This window comes from Camellia sinensis, chromosome 8, assembly GCF_055761805.1.
Source record: "Camellia sinensis isolate YWXY chromosome 8, ASM5576180v1, whole genome shotgun sequence".
In the NCBI taxonomy this organism is placed as follows: Eukaryota; Viridiplantae; Streptophyta; class Magnoliopsida; order Ericales; family Theaceae; genus Camellia; species Camellia sinensis.
The window spans coordinates 62,304,790-62,327,168 of NC_138968.1; the positions used below are offsets into that span (position 1 = coordinate 62,304,790).

At 39.8% G+C, this 22,379-nt stretch overlaps 1 long non-coding RNA gene across 1 annotated transcript in view; it reads left to right on the plus strand.

Moving 5' to 3' along the window:
- LOC145796554 (uncharacterized) overlaps positions 1–21,753 on the plus strand; it is a 144,736-nt gene extending 122,983 nt beyond the window's left edge. Inside the window, exon 4 of the long non-coding RNA XR_014337029.1 lies at positions 21,517–21,753. This is a non-coding gene — a long non-coding RNA (uncharacterized LOC145796554). The remainder of the gene's footprint in view (positions 1–21,516) is intronic.
- The last annotated feature ends 626 nt before the right edge of the window (positions 21,754–22,379 follow it).

Consider the following 22,379-nt stretch of genomic DNA (forward strand, 5'->3'; position numbering starts at 1 on the left):
ACAACTCTCAGTATCATGGTCGTTATCCTTGTGATACTAGTACCGCCTATCCCGTCTTCTCGTGTCGGGAGGTCCCACTATTTTGGACAGCCATTTGAAGAACGAAAGGTGTTGGACTTTGGACATAACCGCGCTGATCGGCTCTGACAACTCAGTGTATTTCTTGTCTGCGCGCCTTGTGCGCCTGCTATCGACTTGCAGTTGTTCATTTGCTCGGTGGGAGCAGTGGTCACTTGATCGGCGAGAATCCTGTCTCTTGTCTCTTTTAGCCCAATGCCATGGTTCTAGGCTCTGAGGTGGTACAGAATTTAACGGCTGAACAATTTCAGAAGGGGCCATCTTGTTGGCCATGTTTCCGGCTGTAACCCGCAAGGTGTCATCTTCGACTTTGCAATATTCCTCAACTTTCTTCATCAATGACTAGACTGTTTTGGGGGGTCTTCTAGTTAAGGAACTGTGGAGAGCACCATCAGGATGCAAACCCATTTTAAAGGCGGTAATGGCCATGGAGTCGTTGCAAGCATCATCGACAAGATTAAAGCGTTCCCAATAGCGTGCTAAATACGCTCGTAAGGTTTCTCTCGGCTGGATCTGCATTGCCCAGAGAGAGTCGGCTTGCTTCGACTGGACCTCGTTGGTGATGAACCTTGCCCTGAAGGATTTTTGGAGTTGATGGAAGCCCTTGATCGAAGCCGGCTTCAGTTTATAATACCATCTGACGGCCAACGGTCCCAAACTGCTCGAAAACATTCTGCACATGAGAGCTTCGTCGTCTGCATGCAACGTCATGGCTTGCTTATAGTAACAGATATGATCCGTGGGATCCGATTTCCTGTCATACAAGGTGAACAATGTGGCTTTGAACTTCTTGGGTAGTACTGCCTTTGCGATCCGTCGCACAAAGGGATCGTGCCGGTCCTCTTCGTCTGAACCATTACGTCTTCGCTTATGCCTCATACGTGGACTCTCTTCAAAGGAACTGGTAGTTTCGGGTCGTCCCTTCTACATGGGCTCCAGGGATAATGAGCCAGAGTCGCTGTCAATGTCTTGTTGTCGGGCTCGAGGTCGTCGACCAGCTGCCCTCAGAGGTCGTTCTGGATCTTGGCGCAGAGCTTGTTTGGACTTTGCCACTTCCAAGGCCAAATCCTGACGGAGACGTACGTTCTCAGCGATCAAGTTCTCCAACCTCTGTTCGTTTTGCTTTGCTTGTTCCATGATCGCTTGCATTGTCTCATGCGCTGAAGTCGAAGGTGAGTCGAAGTTCAAGGTGCATCTTGCGGCGATAGTCTCTGGTCCCAGCATGTTTGTTAGGGTGAGATCATTTCTCAGTGTAGTTTCGTCAGCGATTATCGGAGGATCTTCCGTTGCGCCCGCCATGGATGTAGTTGAGTATTCCCACAGACAGTGCCAATTATGGGGAAGTGGTTTTGGAAATATTCTTTTAATCCAGTAGAACACTCGAGATCCTCAGCTGATGACCTGGACGACCTGAAAAGAAACAAACACTCCGGTTGGGGCTGCCGGAATTAGCATTCCGACGGTCAAGTCAGTGTATACTCTCTTGGTTACTTGTATCTTAAGTTAAGCACAATGATTCTCACATACCTCTCTCTGGATGATATCCTTCTATTTATATCTTTTCTTGTTTGGGCTTCAGGGCTGGGCCCATCTTCAATTCGTCGTTTAACTATTTACTCGGCTCTTTTCGTTGCAAGTCGCCATTCACTCAGCCCCTTACTCAACTGGTTATTTGGCCGAATAGGGTACCTCTAGATTTTGTGTCTAAGACGGGGCCGAATGCGATATATGAATTTTGACTCTCCAGGTCCAACTATTCGGCCTTTTTACGTCTCCCGATATTCGGCCCCCACACTTGTTTTCGCACTTTTATTTCAGTGAGGTTAAAAGTTTTTAGATGCAAATCTAACTCGAATTATGCATTGCAGAGAAGTTTGTGGTGCTAAATCTTTCATGATTTCCACTTCGCTGACTATGACGGGGATCGAGTTGGGTTAAGGGATAGCGTCCCTTTGCGGGTCCGGGGCAGCTCCATGGTGGGGTTAAAGGGCAGCGCCCCCGAAGCGAAATGCAAAAATACATTCAAAGTTGTCTGTCAGCTCGTGCGGCCGTTTGTGCGCTCGAGCGGAGAATCCTTGGTTCTAGAAGTTTGGTCGTCTGTAAAAATACTGGGAGATGTTTTTTCCCACTCGAGCGGAATTTCCTGCGCTCGAGCATCGGTCCGCTCGAGCGGCCATTTCGGCGATCGAGCAGAGATTGCGGAACAGATTCCTATAAATATGTGATTCAGTCAGATTTTAGGGTTACGCTTCTAGATCTTATTCTTGGATATTAGGGTTTATATCTGCGGCTATTTTTTAGTTTTCTTTGATGTTTGATTGAGTATTCAACTCATGGTTTAAGAGGTACACATCAAAGGTTTGTTCGTTTATTCAATACAAAAGAGAGAGTTGTTCTTCGATGGATCTAGGAGAATTCGAGCCTGAAGCTTTGGTGGATTCTGGAGTGGCTCATCGTCGTGATTCGACATCGGCGTTGTGGATTCAACATTGGTCAAGACAGTTCTAAGGTGAAGATCGTGGTGGAAGAAGCATATAGGGGTCGGTTCAATTCAGGCGTGGATTCGCTAAGTAATTGAGAGTACACTTGTGTAATTCCTTTTGCCTTCTTAGTGGATTGTTTTGTGGCTTTGGCCCGTGGTTTTCTATCACAATTAAAGGTGCTCTAATTGTGGTTTTTTCATGTAAAATTATTGTGTCGATTTATCTTGATTGTTTGATTAGAATTGTTATTTACTGTTTAAAATTGATACATAATCACAAATCAACATCTAAGGAATTTCTAGATTTCACAGTATTCAATAATTATTGTGCGATCGAATAATTCAAACAGGGGTGGGAGATTCCACTTCCATTCTCATTCCAACTCCTAGATATTTCATTCACTACCATTCTCTCTTGTCACCAAGGCTGCCTTAGCTCTCTCTCTCTCTATCTCATGTCTCACGTTATTTTTTTGCCTTCCATGATTACTAGAGGACTCATAATCTGTCCAAATCACTAATGACCAATATATTTCAATCCAAATAAAAATCATATGCAACAACTTCTCAAAGATAAGATAGGCCTAAAGATTGGGCGTATACTACCAGCAATTTGAATAAAGCAATGTCAAGGTTAAGCTAAGATTGCCTCATAAACAAATCACAAAAAAACTCAACTAGTAATGGGCTATGGTGCAGATAATTAACCCGGGCTTTCCTTTGTCACTCTCTCAAAAACAATTTCGTTATGTTCAAAACATGAATATCTAAATAAAATTTTAAAAAGAGAAAAAAAAATGAAAAAAAAATATAATTTATATTTCATCTACATTGTCTTCACATTTTCTTATTCCATTTTTAGTCTCTACCTAAATTCATGATCCAAACATGGCTTAAAGAAAAAGGAAAAAAAAAATCTAACCAATATCCAAGACCATTATTGATGGTTTGAGTTTAATTCCTTTCTTGACAAAAAAATGTTGCCAAGACTAAGCCTACATTTGAAAGACATTCCACGACCAGGTTAAACACCCAATAACAATTTGCAACTATGAAAGAACCACTAATTGAAGGGGAGTTTCTAAACAGACCGAATATAAGAATTATAAACCCAATACTTTAAAGGAAAACCATTTGGACATATGAATGTCTAGAGAAATTTTATGAATGTATTTAAAATCTTTCAGATTCAAAGTGCATGAACTAATTAGATGGACAATGCTAATCTAACAATCTAATTCCTAAGAACCTAACTAATGCATCATTTGGGTGCGATGTACAATCCAACTATATTTGTGGGCCATGACCTGAGGAGAAAATGACCCAATTTGTTTGGTCCTTAGTCCTTCAGACTCCGTCTGTTTTCAGAGATATAATGGAGGAGATTAATAGTGAGAGAATTGATAGTAAAGGGATTAGTAAAATTGTATTTGTTTTGATGATAGTTGTTAGTGTAGGGATTATTAAATTATTTTTATATAAAATAATAAAACAAATAAGCAATGATTTTTACTTAACAAAAAATACAAAAACATTAAACATTAATGTTTAAAAAAAAGAGCCAACAAGTAAAAAATAAAATAAAAAAATATGCTGTTGACCAGTTGACCGGCCGGGCTTCTAGGCGAATGTCCGGTAACACCTAATCCGAACCTTTTGCTAATACCATCTCCCAGCTCAGACTGCTAATACCTCTTGCCAAAGCATATCGTTGTCCGAAGGGACTACGAATCCGGAGCTCCAAAACCAAAACAAACATGAGCCATCTTCACTATTCATCTATCACAGTCCCGAGTGGACTGTGATAACGAAAAACAAACGGGGCCTCATAATCATCGGCTTTCTTTAGAAATTATAATACGGCATTAGAGATGGCAAATTGAACCCGGTCCGATAGGGACCCAACCACCCCATCCCAATTAGAACAGTTTTTTCTTGAAAAATACTCCAACAGGCCGAGAATGGTATTTCCCAGCCTCGGCCCTGGCTCGTCCTCGTCCCCGTCCTCGTTCCCGTCCCCGTTTCTCTGAACTGAAATTACCATGACACCACTCTATCCATTCACATATATAAACCTATCCCTATTATACCTCTCTGATCTGATCTGACTTTCTCTCTTCCATCTACTCTTTCTCACACTCTTTCTTCTCTCTGGAGTCGATGTCGTCTCCCCCTCCACGGTAGTACGCTACGACGTTGCCTCCTCCTCTTCCTCCTCCTCCTCCGTCGCCTCCTCCTTACCGTCGTCGCTTCATCTTCCTTCTCCGTCGCCTCCTCCTCCGGTAGATCTGAGCAGATCCCCGTCGCATCCTCCTCCATCGCCTCCTCCTCTTGCAGATCTGAGCAGATCCCCATCGCCTCCTCCTCCTCCTTCTCCGTCGTCTCCTCCTCCGGTAGATCTAAGCAGATCCCCGTAGCTCTCTCTTTCTCTCTCTATCTGTCTCTATTTCTTTTTTTCTTTTTTTTGTATGTGTGTCTACTGCCATTGATGATGTTGTTGTTGATGATGTTGTCATTGATGATGTTGTTGTTGATGATGTTGATGTTGATGAAAATGAAGCAGGGGATTGGGATAGAGCTATGTGGATTTTTCAGGGTCGGGAAAAGCCGATCCCCGTTAGGGGGGTGGAGGCGAGGGGGTGATGGGTTCTCTGCCGAGGATTGGCGGTGCAGACGTGGAATTTTGTGCCTTTGGGGATTGAGGACGAGGAGTGTGATCCCCGGCACTGCCTGGGCTCGTTGTCATTCCTATACGGAATAATACTAGGTTGAGCTTGCGTAAATAGCAAACCGACCCGACTTGACCCATAACTCATGGGTATCTCTATTTAACTCTACACTAAAAAGAGTACAGAAGAAAGCAAAGCAACAACAGAACAATCCGAAGTAACTTCCTTTCCATCAAAGCAATTAGCAAAGCTCTCTCTTTAACCCAAAAAATGGCCTCTATTTACAGCCTCTACATCATCAATAAATCAAGAGGCCTCGTCTTCTACAAGGTCAAACCCTAATGCTATGTTTGGTTGGGAATTTGAGGAGAGATTTGGAAAAATAAATGGAAAATGTAGGTGAAATGTGAATAAAATATACCTACATTTCACCTAATTTCACACACCCTTTCTCTTTCCATTTCCAAATCCCTCCCTAAATCTCCCAACCAAAGACAGCATAAAAATCTCTCTGTTTCTTTTACAAGAGAGATTTTTCGAGAATATTATTCTATATTAGTAAATAGAGCACCGATTTTAATTTGGATAAATTTTTTTGGAATTTTAAGGACATGGATTGAGGAAAATGTTTAGGATTACGGCTGTGCGGGATAGATGGATACGAACGATAGATAGAGATTGGCGAGTTTATGGCATTCGATGCACACCATCTCTCAGCAGCTATTGTCGATCGTGGGATGTTTAGGGATCGAACTTCTTCAAGTTGATAATTTCGATCTCCATTGCTTCCAATTGCTAACTGTCAATTTAATTTCATTCTATACTAATTTATTTTCCTTTTAATGATTGAACTAATTTGATCTCATTCTCTACCAATTTTTCTATGTAATGAAATTTCTTTGTCAAATTAACACTTATTAAATAATTTATTGTGTTTCATAGTAAAAAAATTAGAGATAAAGAGTTACCTCTCAGATGAGAAGCTTGGTGTAGTTGATCCCAAGCAAACTTTGTTCCATTTTCAGATAGGTACACTGGTTCGATCTGTCGGACTATACAGCCCTGAGCCACCAACACACGTCGATGCTCCTCCGCAACCACAAGTGGGTAAGTAGTCTTGACCTTCGTGAAGCCCTTTTCCAGCCCCTCCACTCCATTCACGTAGTAACCGTCTCTGGCTAAGAATGTCAGGTGTGCTTGCCTAGACTAACTCGTCGCCATGGCCTTGGTGGTAGTTGGTTTTTCCACTTAAATAGGAATGACAACAAGCCGGGGCGGGGCCAAGGATCACACTTCCTATCCCCGATCCCCGAATGTACAAAATTCTGAGTCCCTGCCCCCGATCCCCAACGGGGAACCCATCACCCCCCGCCCCTGCCCCCTAACAAGGATCGAGTTTTCCCAACACAAAAAAATCCCCGTAGCTCTCTCACAATCCCCTGTTTCATTTTCATAAGCATCAACATCATTTTCATCAACATCAACATTATCAATAACAACATCATTAACGGTGACATCATCAATGGCAGTAGACACACACACACACACACACACACACACACATACAAACAAAAAAGTAGAAAAAATAGAGATAGATAGAGAGAGCTACGGGGATATGCTTAGATCTGCCAGAGGAGGAGGATAAGGCAACGCCGGTGAGGAGGAGGAGGAGGTGACGGAGAAAGAGGAGGCGACGTCATAGTGTCCTGCCGCGGCAGGGGAGACGATGCCGACTGCAGAGAGAAGAGAGAGAGAGAGTAGAGGGGAGAAAGAGAGTCAGATCAGATCAGAGGGGTATAATAAAGGAGGGTTTCTATATATAAATGGATAGGGGGTGTTATGGTAATTTCAGTTTAGAGAAACGGGAACGAGGACGAGGACGAGGACGAGGACGAGGACGGGGACGGGGACGGGGACGGGCAAAGGCCGAGGCTGGGAAAAGTATCATCGTACCCGGCTTGAAAATTATCAAGGATTTATTTTCAAATACCATCCTCCGCCCGTCGAGAGTATTTTTTGGAAAAAAAACTATTCTAATTTGGGTCGGGGGGTCGGGTCCCCATCGGGTTTGGTTCAAATTGTCATCTCTACACTTACACGACCAGGACCCATTTGGTTTTTTGAGAAAACACAGAAAAAGGCAATCTTTAAAGAGAGTGCGAGGAATCGAAAGGGTTTCACAGAGGAAATTTTAGGACTTGCAGGACTTTTAGCTGAGAATGAATCAGTTTGTGTGTGATATCTAATTAAAAAGTAAAATGTTTCTATTATTAGGGGGGCTCGCAGTTTGGCGGTTCGATTGTAGCCAAAGGAACATCAAATTCGACATCCGTCTAAAACTAGGCGAATTAGAAAAAATCAATTTGCAATCGTCCCCGTCCCTGCCCCGTTTCACCGAATTAAAATTACCATAACACCCCTCTATCCATTCATATATCATAAACCCCCTCTATCATACCCCTCTGATCTGATATGACTCACTCTCTTCCCCCTACTCTCTCTTTTCTCTCTAGAGTCGGCGTCGTCTCCTCATTCGCAACAATATGTTGCGATGTCAGCTCCTCCTCCTCCGTCGCCTCCTCCTCACCGTCGCCTCTTCCTCCTCCACCAATGCCTCCTCATCTGGAAGATCTGAGCAGGTCCCCGTCGCCACCTCCTTTTCCTCCACCTCCGTCTCCTCCTTCTCTGATAGATCTGAGCAGATCCCCGTAGCTCTCTCTCTCTCTCTCTCTCTCTCTCTCTCTCTTTCTCTCTCTCTATCTATATATGTCTCCATTTCTTTTTTTCTTTCTTTTTGTGTGTGTGTGTGTGTCTATTTCCATTGATGATGTTGTTGTTGATGATGTTGTCGTTAAAGACGTTGTTGTTAATGATGTTGATGTTGATGTTTATGAAAATGAAGTTGATGTTAATGAAAATGAAACAAGGGATTGGGTGAGAGCTACGAGGATTTTTTGGGGCCGGGGCAACCCAATCCCAGTTAAAGGGCGGGGGCGGGGGCGGGGGCGGGGGCGGGGGCTAGGACAAGGGGGGTGAGGGGTTCCCCGCCGGGGATTGGGGACGGGGACGGGGAGTTTTGTACATTCAGGGATCGGGCGCGGGGAGTGTGATCCCCGACCTTACCCAGGCCCGTTGCCATTCCTATACGGTATAATACCAGGTTAAGCTTGCGTAGATAACAGACCGACCTGACTTGACCCATTACTCATGGATATCTCCATTCAACTCTGTACTAAAAAGAGTATAGAAGAAAGCAAAGCAACAATAGAACAAACCTAAATAGCTTCTTTTCCATCAAAGCAATTAGCAAAGCTCTCTCTTTAACCCAAAAAATGGCCTCTATTTATAGCCTCTACATCATCAATAAATCAGGAGGCCTTGTCTTCTACTAGGTCAAACCCTAATGTTGTGTTTGGTTGGGGATTTGAGGAAGGATTTGGAAAAGGAAATGGAAAAGGTAGGTGAGAATGAGGCGACGGAGGAGAAGGATGAGGCAAGGTCGCAGCATACTGACGCAGAGGGGGAGACGACACCGACTATAGAGAAAAGAGAGAGAGTGAGAGACAGCTAGATCAGATCAGAGGGGTATAATAGAGGGAGGGTTTATATATATAAATGGATAGATGGGTGTTATGGCAATTTCAGTTCGGGGATACGGGGATGGGGACGGGGACGAGGACGAGGACGGGCCGGGGCTAGGGTTAGGAAACGTATTACCGTCCTCGACCCGAAAATTATTGGGGATTTATTTTCAAATACCATTCCCGGCCCGTCAGGAGTATTTTTCGAAAAAAAAAAATAGTTCTAATCGAGGTTAGGGGTCTGGTCCCCGTTGGGCCACGTTCAAATTGCCATCCCTACACTTACATGACCAGTACCCATTTGGTTTTTTGAGAAAACAAAGAAAAAGACAATCTTTAGAGAGAGAACGAGTAATTGAAAGGGCTTCACAAGAGGAAATGTTAGGACTTGTAGGACTTTTAGCTGAGAATGAATTGGTTTGTGTGTTATATCTAATTAAAAAGTAAAATGTTTCTATTATTTGGGGGGCTCGCGGTTTGGCAGTTCGATTACAGCCAGAGGAACCTAATATTCAGCATTCGTCCAAACTAGGCGGATTGAAAAAAATCAATCCGCAACTATCCTCGTCCCCGTCTTCCCAAACTGAAATTACCATAACACCCCTCTATCCATTCATATATATAAACCCCCCTTTATTATGCTCCACTAATCTGATATGACTCTCTCTCTTCCCCCTACTCTCTCTCACTCTCTTTCTTCTCCTTGAAGTCAACATCGTCTCCCCCTCCACGGCAGTATGCTGCGATGTCGCCTCCTCCTCCTTCTCCGTCGCCTCATCTTCACCGTCGTCACCTCCTCCTCCATCGTCTCCTCTTCTGAAAGATCTGAGCAGATCCCCATAGCTCTCTCTCTATCTCTCTCTCTCTATCTGTCTCTATCTGTCTCCATTTCTTTTTATGTGTGTGTATATATGTGTGTGTGTGTGTGTATATGTCTATTGCCGTTGATGATGTTGTCGTTAATGATGTTAATGTTGATGATGTTGATGTTGATGTTGATGAAAATGAAACAAGGGTTTGGGAGAGAGCTACGGGGATTTTTTAGGGTCGGGGAAACCCGATCCCCTTTAAAGGCCGGGGACGGAGTTGGGGTCAGGGGGCCAGGGATCGGGGTCGGGGATGAGGAATTTTGTACCTTCATGGATCGAGCACGGGGAGTGTGATCCCTGGCCCCACCTTGGCCTGTTGCCATTCCTATACAGCATAATACTAGGTTGAGCTTGCGTAAATAGCAGACCGACTAAAAAGAGTACAGAAGAAAGCAAAACAACAACAAAACAATCTGAAATAACTTTCTTTCCATCAAAGCAATTAGCAAAGCTCTCTCTTTAACCTAAAAAAGGTCCTTTATTTACAGCCTCTACATCATCAATAAATCAGGAGGCCTCGTCTTTTACAAGGTCAAACCCTAATGCTGTGTTTGGTTGGGGATTGAGGAGAGATTTGGAAAAGGAAATGGAAAAGGTAGGTGAAATGTGAATAAAATATGCCTAAATTTCACCTAATTTCACACACCCTTTCTCTTTCCATTTCCAAATCCCTTCCTAAATCTCCTAACCAAACACAGCATAAATATCTCTCTCCGTTTCTTTTACGAGAGAGATTTTTTTGAAATATTTTTCTATATTAGCAAATAGAGCACCGATTTTAATTTGGCTAAAATTTTTTGGAATTTTGAGGACATGGATTGAGGAAAATGTTTAGGATTATGGATGTGCAGGATGGATGGATACGAACGATAGCTTGAGATTGGCGAGTTTATGGCATTCGATGCATGCTATCTCTCAGCAGCTATCACTGATCGTGGGATGTTTAGGGATCCAACTTCTTCAAGTTGATAATTTCGATCTCCATTGCTTCCAATCACTTACTAGTAATTTAATTTCATTCTATACCAATTTATTCTTCTTTTAATGATTGAACTAATTTGATCTCAATCTCTACCAATTTTTCTATGTAATGAATTTTCTTGGTCAAATTAACACTTATTGAATAATTTATTATTTTTCATACTAAAAAAAATTAGAGATAAAGAGTTACCTCCCAGATGCGAAGCTTGGAGTAGTTAATCCTAGGCGAACTTTGTCCCTTTCTCGAGTGGGTACACTGGTTCGATCTGTCAAACTATACAGCCCTGAGCTATGAGCACACATCAATGCTCCTCTGCCACCTCAAGTGGGTAAGTAGTCTTGACCTTCCTCAAGCCCTTTTCTAGCCCCACCACTCCCTTAACGTAGTCACCATCTCCAGCTAAGAACGTCAGGTGTGTCCGCCTAGACTGACTCGTCACCGTGGTCTTGGTGGTGGCTGGTTGTACCACTTACATAGGAATGGCAACGGGCCAGAGCGGGGTCGAGGATCACACTCCCAGTCCCCGATCCCCGAAGGTACTAAAATTCTCAGTCCCCGCCCCCGATCCTTGGCGGGGAACCCATCACCCTTTTCCCTTACTTGCTTTGTTGCTCTTAGAAAGCTTTTTATCGAGAAGTGTTGAAAACTCTCTCCTAATTCCACTTTGAAGCATTGAAAGGGATTTTCATCCTTATTCGATGAGTAGGGAGATGAGTTCACAATACTTTTTGAGTTATTACTATTTTTCATTTTGGTTGCTCTATGATCATCATGTACTATCTTGTGACTTAATGATTTGTGATGGGAGCATGTCTACCTTTTCCTTGAATAAGTTCATGATAGGAAGGTGGTAAGGAGCATATCACTTTTTTGTGTCTAGCCTAGTCTTTTCCTTTTGCTTTTAAAGATCATCATGCAACAAATTTGCAATGATTGATGAGTTGGGAAGCAAACCTACTCCCTCCTCGAAAATCCTCATAACAGGAGGGAGTAGGAAGAATGAACAGCTTTCGAAAACACTCTATCTTGCTCTGTTCCAGTTCTGCTGCAGCAAGGTATTCCTCAGAAACAGTGGTCGACCGACCATTTCTCTGTACGGCTGACCACCTGATCAGGCCGGCCGACCAAGAGTTTTGTACAGTAGTGGTGATTTTACAGCAACACAGAGTAGGTCCTGAGGTCCAAGCAGAACTATTTTCTGACTATAAACAGAGCAGGTTCTGGCAGCAAGCAGAGGTGGTTTCCGAAGGATGTTCTTGACCGTGCACATGCGACTCCTAATAGTTGTATTTTGTAATTAATTAGTCGCTTTCATTCGGAGTTGTAATAATTAATTAATTAGTTCATTCATTCGTGTTTGTAATAATTAGTTAATTAGGACATTCAGATCCTTTTGTGCGAGGGAAAACTTGTAATATTTGTATGTTTTCCAATCCCCATTTCTTTCTTCCTTTTATTTACATGTTTACCATGGTTGTATGTAGTATCATGTTTTTCGTTTCATATCATTACCATGTTTCGTATCCATTTTTGCATGCATTAAGGTTCGGTTCATCATTCTTGACTATCATTGTCATTTCTTACTTATTTGAATACGCGCGTTACCGAATGTTTTGAGTTAAGTCATATGACATGTTAATAAGGCGAACCTAATAGTTGCATTTTGTATGCGTTGCATTAGCCACTTGCATATTAGGATCATGCATTTTTCTAATTGCATTCTTTTCTTTGGTTTACCGTGGAGTACTAGGTGAGCATTTTTGCTTTAGCATATTCATGTGTGATTGTTGTTACGCTTAACATCTTACCATGAGGCTTCGTACTTACTCGAAATAACTGTTTGAATGCTTGTGGATGAAGGTTATTTTACTTACATTAGGGATGATTTTGATCAAATGTATGTACGAGCTCATTTATTTCCTTTTGAGTTGTATGCACTCAAAACCCTTTTAAAAATTACATAAAATCAAGTCATTTCCAAAGCAAGCGAAGCAGTCTATACTTGTGTGTCTCATATAGTAATGTTAGTATATTAATAATCAGATTATGAGTATATAATGTCCATAAAATTCACATAATGATTAGTAGAGGTCGATCTTTGATCGGGTGAGTGTGGTGCTCAATTCATGACATTTCCCTCTCATACCTAAGTTCCTGAACCAAGACACTTTGGTTATGACGGACAAGTGGCCTTTGGCACGAGTCACGGGTTTCCTAAATTTTTCAAAAATATTTAGGTGGCGACTCTGAAATCTAGCAATGCAGTCTATATCTGGCATCTCTAATGATTAATGGATTTTCTAAGATTTGCTGGATTTCGACTCTCATTCATTTTTTTGTTTCATCGTACTCAATGAAACTAAACCCCTCCGAGAAGCGCGAAAAACCAGCTACAATTTCCTTTTATTAATTTGTTTAGCTTATTGTTAAAAAAAAAAATACAAAAGGAGGATGAAGAATTACACATGGTGAAATACGTGGGGAAACATATTCTTTGATATTCTATTTTATTCTCACTCTTGTTTCACAAGTATTTACGTATAACATGTGCAGACGGGCATCCTCTCAGGCCTCGAAAAAGGCCAAACGTTCCTCCTTGACACCACCACTGTCGCCATCACCACCATCCTTGCCACCACCACCAATTGAGCTACCAAGAGCGGAATGGGCTTCTCGCTCGCTTCACAAGCTTACTCAGTTTCACATCCCATCTTTCCATAATGACCCAGCCACTTGTTAGGCGGTTCAACAGCTTCTACTCCAGCAACAATTGGGCATTTGCAATTTCACAGAGCCTACTTATCCTTGTCTAGTCTGGCTGCTTTACCAGAACATGTATGCGGAGCCTATAGTGACATCTACCCACCTCTATTACACTATCGATGGCCACATCATTGACATCAAGCCCTCGATGATTGCTAGGGCATTAGGTCTCTATGTTGGACGCACGGGCCGTCCATTCCCCAACATTGTAGATGACAAGCCCATACTTCGCATCATTCAAGAGTTCCTTCTGGGGCCCATGGTGATCCTAATTTCACATGCCTTTGCCAAAGTAAGCTTCTCGCTCACCTATTATTCATTGACTCGGTGTTGTAAAAGAATGCCCTTCCACTTGGGCACAAAGCTGAGCGTCGAAACGAGTTTGTGCAAGTGTTATACCGTGACCAACATGACTACCGGGTGGACCTTCAGATGTCATCTAGCTACACACGCAGAAATTTCTACGAGAGGTTGTTCAGCCTCAATCCTTGCAGAACACGACTTGGCCTCTACCTTTCGGCTGAACAACCTTGAGATTAATCTTGATGAAGAGACTGACATCGCCTACCTGACTTTCGGCCAACGGGAGTGGCAACATAGCCAATCCCAGATCCCACCACAGGTCGGTGTCCCAGTTGATGAGGCAGATAAGCCCATGCATGATATACCTCCTCCAGCCCTTCTAGTGTCTCCCCAAGGGGAGCCCATCTACATGACCTGAGAGGAGTACTTGCATCTTCAGCACTATGTGGATCAAGTCTATAGTACTCTTTAGGATCACCACTAGCTCCTCACGAGTTTGCACGCTGATTTTTAGGCCTACCAGGAGCAGACTCGTCAAGATGTCTATGAGACACATTCTATGCTACAAGCGTTCCTTGGTCATTACCCGCCTCCGCCTCCTGATGCTTCTAGCCCATGAGCCCTACTTATTCTATTTTGTATATCTGCACTTAAATATGAATTTGTGGTGCTAATGGGAACCCAATCTGGTGATAGTCTGTCCTTCACATTTATTTTAATTTATTGCTTAATTGATTGTTTTCCATTGAGGACAATGTCATTTTAGTTGGGGGGGAGTGCATATTTATATAGAGGGTACACCTTGATTCACACCTGAGAATTATGAGCACTGAAATATACATGATATGTTGCACCACCACAAGTATTGTGTTTCATGACATCTTAGAATATCGCTCAATCTATGTTGTGTGCATGATTAACTTAATGTGAGTTTGTGTGTAGCGAGAGTCTAGTTGATTGATAAGTGATATTTTTGACCTTTGCCTTTCACGAGCACAATTCTGACTAGGTTAATTACAATAGTTGTTATCTAGGATGGTGTTCTTGACTCATATTGTGACTGCACCTTCAAAATTGAAAATCAATAAATAAATAAAAATAAAAAGGAGTGACTAGTTTAGGTTCGTAGCATTTGTCACTCAAGTTATTAAGTTCGTTGGGGTGTCTTCACACCTAGTGCCCTAAAGCCACCTAGTTTTGAGAGTTATTGGCCTAACACTTGTTACACGGGTTAATTAGAAAGCTTAAGGGACCTAGACATTGCACGGTCACTGCTGCAAAAGGATGACTACTTTGGATTTGTAGCCTTGTTAACTTGAGTTATTAAGCTTGTTGGGGTGTCTTTACACCTAGTGTCCTAAAGCCTTCTGGCTTAGGAGTCATTGGCCCAACACTCGCTATATGGGTTAACTAGAAAACTTAAGAAATTTGGACATTGCACAGTCCCTTTTAAAAATAAAAAATAAAAAATAAAAAATAAAAAATAATAAATAATAAATAATAAATAAATAAATAAAACTACCAAAACAAAAATTTCAAACTTTGAAGGTGGGCTTGTGCTATGAGACTTTGAGAATACTTGATTAGATGCTTTATGGTAATTCACTGTTTGTTGAGCTTCACAGTACACATATGGTGCAAAAATTATTTTCAATTTGAATACCTCTTGTTATTTCACATGCTCATATTAATTGATCTATGCATACCACTAGTATCGAGTAATTCACCAGATGTAGTGAAATATCTGTCATTAAATGGTGTGAGATATTTGGGAGTGTTACTTGAGCAAATGATTTGAATGTGTGAATGAGGTGTATGAACACTGAGTGTTTGTCGGTATCATTTCTAGAAACTCTCACGAGATTATACTCGTCTACTTAGGGTAACTTTGTGGTTTAAAGGCTTATTGTGTATATTAAATGCAATCGTTTATCCCACGGAATATGAGTTAGTTAGATTTTGTTTAATTTTTCTTTCTTTATTCCTTGCTCAAGGACTAGCAAGTTGTAAGTTGATGGATGTGATTAAGGCCAAACTGTATATCATTGAGGCCGATAACTAGAATCTCTTAAACATATTCTCCATTCAATTTGTACATGTTACGTCTGTTTAATGTCAATCAGGTTGGATACGATGGAAGCACAAAATGAGCAAAAACACAACATTTTAGCCAAAAAAGTACATCTCGCACGTGCGGAGGAGCGTTCTCGCATGTGCAGCCTATTCAATGAAGCCAAACAAAGATCGCAAAAATCACACGCGCGAAGGGTTTTTTCCACATGTACAGGACCCTCGCCGCACAAGCGGTGGAATTTTCTACACATGCGGCCATACCTCAAATTGCATGTCCGACATTTTAAACCTGTTTTGAAAAGCTGGGAAGTATAGAAGGCAAAAAAAAAAAGAAGGCTAAATTAGGGTTTTGAATTTTTTTAAAAGTGGAGGATAGGCTAGGGTTTTGGAGAGAAGGCTTTTCAGGGTCCAAGCATGTCTTCAACGGTGGTTTCTTTTCCCTCTACCTTTTCCTACTCCTCCATAAGTGGCTAGTTCTACTTTTTCTAGGATTTTGATAAAACCCTAGCCAAGTAAATAGGGTTCTCTTTGGTTTTCATTGTTGTAATGGTTTGAACGAGTTGTATTGTGATGACCTAGACTTGCTAATCATGATTTTAATTAATTAATTATGTGTTAATTCTAATTGAACTAAGTGCCTAGTAATTTAATTTGTGCATATCTATCCAAATTGGAAAATTACATATTAAGGTTACAACTTTAAAACTACAATCGACAATCTTATTGGGTGCACAAATTAAAATTAAGTACATGGATGGACTTATGGGAATTTTTAGAGCCATTTGAGAAATTTAATTAAAAATTGATTCAGTTTATTGAAATTGTTTGTGACTGAATTGAGTCTTAATTGGAACTATTAGTTATGTTCCTACATGTTAATTATGTGATTAAGTGTTATTGATTGTTATGAGATTTATTGACTTGTATTGTTTGAACAGATAAGTTAGAATGAAAATTAAACCTGTCTGATTCGCTAATTTTAACAAGTTAGAATTAAATAGTTTGATAGGAATTAGAGCCTTATTCGCTCACACTAATATACTTAAATTAAATTAAGTATAATTGAGATTTTATTGTGATAATGATTAATTTAATTTGGGTAGATTTGATTTTTTATTTAACTTAATTAGAATGATTTAATGGTTTAAAATTAATTAATGACAATAATAATTTAGAATACTACTATTTTTTTAATCAACAAACATAGTAAGAGAGAGAGTACTTGGTTGCTTATATTGAGTCTCATCTAACACACCAAACAAGACCCACGGGGAGAGAGAGAGAGAGAGAGAGAGGAAAGAAATAGTCATCTTGAGAGTTTGAGCTCAAAGAAGAATTGAAGGAAGAAGAAAGAAGGGACTCGATTCATATTGCATTAAATCATCAAACTAAGGTAATTTCCACCTCCTAATTCATGAAATTGAAATGATACATTGTTAATTCATAGAATCTAAGTTCAAATAGGAAGAACATAAGCTTACTTGAGCTGCATTTATAATTAATTAGAAGATTTTCTCATGTAATTAAGAGCTTAGGACATGCATGTTAGAAAATGATAGAATTGTTCAAATTAACTCCTAATCTTTACGTGCATGGCATATTCTTAAGAGAACTTGGGTTCTAAACTTGTTTTTAACCATGATTCATGGAGTTTAATGAATTAGAGCTTGGGTTCAAGAAAATGGATGTTTCATGAAATTGAGTTTCAAAAATCGAAGAATGAGTTTAATTTGATATCTAGAGCCTCATAAGAATTCAATTAAAAATTTGATTTAGGTTTGTAAAATTAGATGTAGTCAAATTAAGCCTTAATTGAGAATTAATTAAATTCAATTGAAATTGAGTTAGGTTTAAGATTATGGAAATAAATGTGAAGATTAATTATTTGGGCCTTGATTTGCTTGAAAATGGGGTTGAAATTGCAAAATGTACATATTTTAAGTGTTTCTGATTCAGTAATTTAAACATGACTGAATAATTGTAATTTAATGTGTATGAGCCTAATTTAAGTTTGATTGTGTAATTAGAGAACTTAATAAGGGTTGGTATATGATTAGATTATTTATATTTAATAAGTTTGATTAATACATAGCTAAACATATTTTAATTAGAGATTAATAATCTAATTTATTCCTAATACTAGTCATCCATATTTAAAAGGAACGGAAGAAAAATAAATAGGAATAACCAAATGAAAAATTAGAATCGAATGGGAGAAAATGAATAGAGATCAAACGATTGAATTGAATAGAATTATAAGAGTGTGATTGTAATTGTGTTGTGCTTGACATTATTTGTTTAGGTCGGACGCCGAACCATTAGTACGTGTAAGCTTACTGTGAGTAACATTGTTATAAAGATATGTTCAATCGTATTTATTTTCTGATTGATGAATTATATTGTTTTCTGAAATGATACTTTTTATCAATTGAATGATGATCCTATTTTATGAACTGTATTCGTGGCATCTATAGCATATTGCTATTGTTATTGATATTGTTATCGCTATTGTTACAGAGATCTCTGTCAGTTTCAAATCTTAGAACTATTGTTATTGTATGATGGTCATCAATTGATTGTTCGGTCTTTAAGATCTATTGTCTTATAGTGTTGCTATTAGATGTACCACATATGACCTTTATGAATACAAAGATGATTGAAAATGATTGATTGAATCAAATGATTGAACGATTGATTGACAAAGATATTGATTGAAATCGATTGTTTTAAAGACCGTAAGGACATCATTCTTAACCTCTTTACAAATATGTTCTTCACTGGGCTCTAGCTCACTATTTATTATATATATGTAGGTGATCGAGTATCGGATCAAAGCTAGTGGCATCGACCCGAACCCTTGTTTTGTCAAGCCAGCTATCATGCCTCACTGCGAGGTTCCGAACCAACATGTGTCAAGGCTTTTTGGGAGGTTCAAATTCACCCTTTTGATATTGGTCAAGTGAAATGAATATTTTATGACTTTTGTTAATACTGTTTTCGATAATGGGATTTAATTCTCTACATTGTGTTTTGTCTTGTATATATGTGTTTTATGGACATAATTGTTTGTGTATATAACTATGTATATGAAAATTTATTTTTATTCAGGTCCTCACAGCTCATTGGATGATGTATGTTATTATTGATTGGCTTCCACCAGTCCCTTTATATTGTATTATTGTCATCATTGTAAAACAGGCCTTCGGTAATCATGGATTACTGGCCGGTTATGACGCTAAACCTGTGGGGGCGAGTTTGGGTCGTGACATGTATGGTGTTCAAGAAGTTTTTAAATATATTTTTCATTATTTTCTTTAAGTATTCTACTTTCTGTGATTGTTGAATGCTTTCTATGCAATGGTTTTCTATTCTTTCACATTCAAGGTATGAGACAAGTCATACTACGAGGGACGAGTCATGTTACTATCCTAGTTTAGAGTGAACGACTCATGCTACTTGAGATAGTTCGTGTCTGTACATTAAACACGATAATTCTCTTGATCAATGCTTCAAACTTGTATTTGTGAAGTATTATTTGGTTTGAACCATAACACAATTGAAACCTTATTTATGGCACTAGTGATGAATTCATTACTCTAGGATTTCCTTAGAATCAGTATCTCCAACTTCAATTTTAATTGTCAATTTAATTTCTTAGTTGATTTTAATTATTGTAGTCTATGAACCATCCATCTTGTTATCAAAATTAATTTAGGAATTTAACAATTAAATTAGTTTAATTTCACATTTGTCCCTATGGTTCGATATCTGGACTTACCATCATTCTAAGGAATTTTGATACAGTTTAGTGTTTATTTTTTGTGTAAAACGATCAATCGCTTATAATTTATAACCCGTTTGGATTGAGTGGTTGGGGAAGGAAAAAAATAAGAAATAAATTCCTCTCTATTCATATCACTCGGTTTAGAAGCAGAATAAAGTGACATAGGAAGAAATTGAGAAAAACTATAGCGATCCCGGGTTTACCCTTGTTATACCGTGATCCGGACATGTGTCCGTGGATGTTGGTAGTTGTTTATTATTTTGTTTACATCCTTTTACTTCGTATTTGAGTTATAGGATGTGTTGGGCGGATTTGTTTCAGGTTGGTTGAGTTTAGAAACCAAAACTAGTTGCCCAGATTTTTGGCCTGTACGCTCGAGCGGAGGTGTTGGCGCTCGAGCGAGTAATACACCCATCCAGTATTTGTTGTGCAGTGTTGTACGCTCGAGCGTGGAGTTGGCCGCTCGAGCGGATCTGTGTGAGTGGCCGCTCGAGCGTATGGTTGGGAGCTCGAGCGGAGTCCTGGTTCTGCAAAAGTGCTGGGCGAGTGCATTCTGCGCTCGAGCGGGCGGTTGGCCGCTCGAGCGGGCGGTTGGCCGCTCGAGCGGAAGTCTGTGAGTGGACGCTCGAGCGGGATGTTTTACGCTCGAGCGGAGACCTGGGTTAAAGTCCCGAAATTGTGACTTTTCAAATCACTTTTCACTTTCTCTTCTCTCTCTTACTTTTCCAAAATCACCATTGTTGAGCCTCTCACTCTAGACTCTACCTTCTCTCTAGGTTTTGATCTAGTAGGAGTGATTTACTCACCTTTGGCCTTTACAAAAAAGTTGTTGATCGTCGAGGGCTTCATTTTAATCTGAAAATCTCGGGTTTTGGAGCACGTTGGGTTTTGTCGTCTTCTCCTTTGGGACTCCGAATTTGAGGTAGGGATATCCTACTCCTCTCTATGGGTTTTGTCTTTAAATTTTGGTATTTTGAGATGTTGGGCTTGGTTTGGTAATTTTGTGAAAGTTTGGGACTTTTGTGTAATTTTACAAAAGTTGGGGTTTTATTCATAATAAACCTAGATGCATGTTTGGCATGAAAAGAATGGAATGATTGTTGAATCATTGATGAAAATGGGACCTAAGGGTTGAAATGTTAATTATGGGAATTGCCCTAACTACATTGTTTAATTAATTGGGATAATTAATTGAGAAGAATGAAGAAATGAAATGTTGATTGAATATCCATTTGTGCATTTATTTTCTGTTTTAGAAATAACTGCTTTGGGCTATCGGTGGAGGATAGTCGTGATTGTTGTAGACAATGCATGATGATTAGGTAAACTGAAACTAATCAATGAAATGTGTCATGGAACTTGACGGTTGATAGAATACATTATTTGTATGTATTGGGTGATTGTATATAGAACCATTGTGTTTGTATACGTTATGTGTAGAGGAGGAGATAGGGGATGTACTCCGCGGTTTAGGGGAAGATAGGGGATGTACCTCTAAACCGGATAGGTATTGGGAGGAGATAGGGGATGAACTCCGTAGACACAGCTCATATGCTTGTCTAGAGAAGTGAAGATAGAGCTCATATGCTTATCTTTGTGAAGTGTGGATACAGCTTGTATGCTTATCTGTGGATATTGTTGTTATACATATCTGTTGAGAATGTGGATATAGTTTTTATGCTTATCTGAATGTGAGATATAGTTTTTATACATATCTGTGGAAATGATGATAGAGCTAGTATGCTTATCTGTTGTTAAAGGGAAAATGAAAAGTAATTGGGACTTGTAAGTCGTTGACATAAATATGTTATTTATGTGATTGTATCAGTGTTGACCAACTATCAATTGCTAATGTTTTAGTCATTGTCCATGGTTGGTTTAGTGCATTTCTACTGGGCTGTGGCTCACCCTATATGGGAATATCATTTTCAGGTACAGGATGCATGCCACCTCCAAGGACATAGCTTGGGAGGCTAGAGGCGGACATAGTGTAGTTGTTTTACTTTTGATGTATTACATGTAACTTCAAGCCAAGGGCTTAATGTGTAAACGAGTTAGTACTCTTTTGTTGTAACCAAGTGTTAACTTGGAAAGCTGTAAGCCCGTAGGGCATTTTGTTTTGATGTTAACATGTAATACTTATGTAATGAAACTCAATGAAATAAAGGAATGTGGTTAGTTTATATGTAATTGCATGTCGTATTTGAGGGCGTTACAAAAACTCATTTATCTCATAATCTTTATTTTGAATCTCTGTAAAAGTAAAGAGATATGGAAACAAAATAAAACAATTATAAAAATACTTACACTTATAAAAAAAAATTAATTTAATAAAAATACTAACAGCTATAAAGGATTAATTTAATAACATAACAAGATATTATTTCTTTTCTTGATTTTCCTTTTATATAGTTTAACTAAACAAAACAAGAAAAAAGAAATTCTTCTCTCTCCTCAATTTCCAAACAAAGTGAGAAAAATGTGGGTTTGCAAATAGAGAGAGTGGCCCTACAGGGACTGCTAGATATGCTTTCGTTCAAAACATATGAAAGAAGCAGAGACGATGAGAGGGATTTGAGGAGGAGGCGAAAGGTCGATTGCATTCATTAAGGCTGAGTTGTCAATTCAAAAAAATTCATTTGGGTTGTTGGGAATAAAATTCATCTGAGAGAGAGAGAGAGAGAGAGAGAGAGAGAGAGGGGGGGGGGGGGGGGGGGTTGTTGTGGAGGAGTAAAGAAGCAGACGTACATTTCCTTTCCAATTTCTCTCAAAATTATTCTCATTCAAACATATAG